General features: G+C 46.9%; 1 pseudogene; it reads right to left on the reverse strand.

Annotated features, from left to right (window-relative positions):
- Positions 1-3297: 3297 nt before the first annotated feature.
- LOC119296521 lies at positions 3298-3436 on the reverse strand (annotated as a pseudogene).
- Between the last annotated feature and the right edge of the window lie 882 nt (positions 3437-4318).

Consider the following 4318-nt stretch of genomic DNA (forward strand, 5'->3'; position numbering starts at 1 on the left):
AAGGAAGGAGGGGGTGCGGCCCCTCCCCCTAGTCCAATTCGGACTAGGCCTTGGGGGGGGGGGGGAGGGGGCGCGGCCTGCCCTAGGCAGCCCCTTTCTCTTTCCCGTATGGCCCAATAAGGCCCAATACTTCTCCCCGGCGAATTCCCGTAACTCTCCGGCACTCCGATAAATGCCCGAATCACTCGGAACCTTTCCGAACTCCGAATATAGTCGTCCAATATATCGATCTTTACGTCTCGACCATTTCGAGACTCCTCGTCATGTCCCCGATCTCATCCGGGACTCCGAACTCATTCGGTACATCAAAACTCATAAACTCATAATAAAACTGTCATCAAAACCTTAAGCGTGCGGACCCTACGGGTTCGAGAACTATGTAGACATGACCTAGAACTATTCTCGGTCAATAACCAATAGCGAAACCTGGATGCCCATATTGGTTCCTACATATTCTACAAAGATCTTTATCGGTCAAACCGCATAACAACATACGTTGTTCCCTTTGTCATCGGTATGTTACTTGCCCGAGATTTGATCGTCGGTATCCAATACCTAGTTCAATCTCGTTACCGGCAAGTCTTTTTACTCGTTACGTAATGCATCATCCCATAACCAACTCATTGGTCACATTGCTTGCAAGGCTTATAGTGATGTGCATTACCGAGAGGGCCCAGAGATACCTCTCCGACAATCGGAGTGACAAAACCTAATCTCGAAATACGCCAACTCAACATGTACCTTCGGAGACACCTGTAGTACTCCTTTATAATCACCCAGTTACGTTGTGACGTTTGGTAGTACCCAAAGTGTTCCTCCGATAAACGGGAGTTGCATAATCTCATAGTTATAGAAACATGTATAAGTCATGAAGAAAGCAATAGCAACATACTAAACGATCAAGCGCTAGGCTAACAGAATGGGTCATGTCAATCACATCATTCTCCTAATGATGTGATCCCATTAATCAAATGACAACACATGTCTATGATTAGGAAACATAACCATCTTTAATTAATGAGCTAGTCAAGTAGAGGCATACTAGTGACTATATGTTTGTCTATGTATTCACACATGTATCATGTTTCCGGTTAATACAATTCTAGCATGAATAATAAACATTTATCATGAAATAAGGAAATAAATAATAACTTTATTATTGCCTCTAGGGCATATTTCCTTCAGTGCGCACCCGCCCGGTCGGGATCCGCTGCGGACTGGAGCCAGGCCACCGCGCGGGACCCGATGTCGACGTGGAGCTGTCACGTTGGTGGGTGCCGCTGCGCGTTGCCTCCTCCGCGCATGCATCAGCACCGGATTGGGCGCCGATTTCTTCATGGGATCGCGCGCTCGTATCTCCTCCGGATTGCGCGCCTGGATCAACTCCGGATCTCGCGCTGCTGTCCAGTAGCGGGACATGCGATATGGGCGTATTTTTTTCCATATATGCATCATTTTCCATCAATTCTGGATCATTCTGTTCCAAATTTTCACCTGTATAATCGTCCACAAATCCTGCATCATCTGGAGAGGGTGTGTGAGTAGTACAAATATCAGTCACATTACTTTGGTCATTGCCATTATTTCCCCCGTGATCAAAGGAAGTGGATGAATGAAGATGTTTAGGAAGGAGCAAGATTTCCTTCTGGAGGAGGGCGCCTGCATTTGGATGAAGAGATGCAAATGGAAACACATTCTCATCAAAGACGACGTCTCGGGAAATATATATGCGACCAATATATATATCAAGACATTTGACCCCCTTATGACGCGGACTGTAGCCTAAGAAGACACATTGTTTGGAGCGAAAGGAAAGCTTACGAGAATTATATGGGCGAAGATTTGGCCAACAGGCGCATCCAAACACACGAAGAGAGTTGTAGGTAGGCTTTTTGTGAAAAAGACGTTCATAAGGGGTTTCAAAATTGATAACACTACTGGAAAGTAAATTGATGAGATATGTGGCAGCAAGAAAAGCTTCATCCCAGTATTTTAATGGCATAGAGGAGTTTGCAAGAAGAGCAAGTCCGACTTCAACAATGTGGCGATGTTTTCTCTCAGCCGATCCATTCTGCTGATGAGCATGGGGGCAGGAAACATGATGAGCAATGCCCATCTTTTGGAAGAATGAGTTTAGTTTCTCATATTCCCCACCCCAATCAGATTGGATGGCAAGGATTTTTGCATTAAATTGGCGTTCAACATGTGCTTGGAAATTTTGAAAAACCTCAAAAACATCAGATTTTTTCTTAATAAGGTAAATCCATGAGAATTTGGTGTAATCATCGATGAAACTCACATAATATTTATATCTACCAACAGAAAGAGGAGCATCTTCCCATACATTAGAAAAGATCAACTCAAGAGGTTTGGTAGATACACTAGTAGACACTGGATAGGGTAATTGGTGACTTTTTGCTCGTTGGCATGAGTCACATACCGACTCAACATCTAACTCCCCATGGCAAGGAAGTTTATTATTCCTAAGCACACGTTGAACTATTGAAAATGAAGGGTGACCAAGCCGAGCGTGCCAACGCGATGAAGATATCTTGGTGACACCGTAAGCTTGTTTATTTGACGTCCTAGACGGAATCAATGGATAGAGACCTCCTCTACATCTGCCTCGATGCAGCACCCCGTGACCTGATCCTTAATAAAAAAGAAATAAGGCCAAAACTCAATGTAAACATGATTGTCAAGGGTAAGACGATGAACGTAAAGGAGATTTTGTGAGGCAGTAGGAATATGTAGAATTTTGTTTAGATGGAGATCTTGATTTTGGGTTCTGATAATGGAATTTCCAACATGACTAATATTCATACCTGTACCATCAACAGTGTGGACCTGATCACCTCCGTGGTACTTGTCACGGGTGGTTAACTTCTCGAGTTCACCCGTGATGTGATTAGTAGCGCCACTGTCGGCGTACCAATTTGTGTCTACCCCATATGATGAGCTTGCTGCAGATCCGGCCACCTTCTCTTCTGGAAGATAGTCTTCCGTGAACCGATACCAGCAGTCCATGGCAACGTGGCCTGGCTTGCTGCATATTTGGCAGTGTGGGCGATTGTCGTTGCGGAAGCCCCCACCAGCCGGTCCTCCTGGTCCTGGGCGCCCCCCTGTTGTTGTTGTAGCCAGGAGAGGCACCACCAGAGCCGCGGCCATGTCCACCGCGGCCGCCACCATGGCCACGGGACATGCCACGACCACGTTGTTGACCACGCCCGCGAGTGGCGTCGTTGGCTGAAGATCTGAAGCCGCCTTTGCCAGAGGCTTGAAGAAGCTCGACGCGCTGATCAAAGTTCGCCATTTGGGAGTACAATGCATCTAGCGTAAGTGGTTCAGTACGAGCATCAAGAGCAGATACAAGGGGGTTGTATTCTAGGTCGAGGCCGGCCAGGATGTATGAGATCAGTTCATCTTCACCAAGTGGTTTGCCAGCAGCCGCCAGCTCATCAGCGAACGATCTCATCTTGGCGAAGTAGACCGCGACTTACTGGGTCCCCTTCTCGGCGTTGGAGAGGGAGATCCGAAGGTTGTTGATGCGGGAGCGGGAGTGTGACGAAAACATGTTCGTCAGAGCGGTCCATGCCGCGTGCGCCGTCTCCACGGCGACCATCTGCGTTAGTACCTCCCTCATGATCGAGGTCAGGAGGTAGGCGAGCACTTGCTGGTCCTGGGTAACCCAGGCCGCGTGCGCCGGGTTGGGGATGCTCGTAGCCTTGCCATCTTTGTCGGTGGTGGTGATGGTTTTCTCAGGCTCGTCGATGGATCCATCTAGGTATCCAAAGAGGGAGGATCCACGTATCTGGGGAAGGAGTTGGGTCTTCCACAGAAGGAAGTTTTCACGGGTAAGCTTCTCGGTGATTTGGTTGTTGAGGGGATTGGCCGTGGCGTGGGATGAGGAGGAAGACATGGCGGCTGGGAAGGAAAGGCTAGATGTGTTTTGAAAGGGAAGCTTTGATTACCATGTGAAATAAGGAAGCGTGTTTACCTACCGTAGTAGGCCGCTGGTTTCGTGTTTATATAGGATCAGCAAGCCCTGATCGAGGCGTATACAAAGTATCATTACAGACTTGGGATACAAGAAAATAAAGAGATAAGAATGAATCTAAACAACTCTAGGCAGGATTCGGTTCTGGTTTTATCTCAACCAAACCGAGTACAACAGAATATATAGAACTCTCTAGACTATTCCTAACATGTGGAACAATGATGTCAACGTGGAACCTGAGAAGAAAGCTCAAGAATTGCAGGATGATTTACATATGGAAAAAGTATATTTTCCGTCCTTCAATTTTCTCGAAAGTATAGA

Source organism: Triticum dicoccoides, chromosome 4B (assembly GCF_002162155.2).
Source record: "Triticum dicoccoides isolate Atlit2015 ecotype Zavitan chromosome 4B, WEW_v2.0, whole genome shotgun sequence".
NCBI lineage: Eukaryota > Viridiplantae > Streptophyta > Magnoliopsida > Poales > Poaceae > Triticum > Triticum dicoccoides.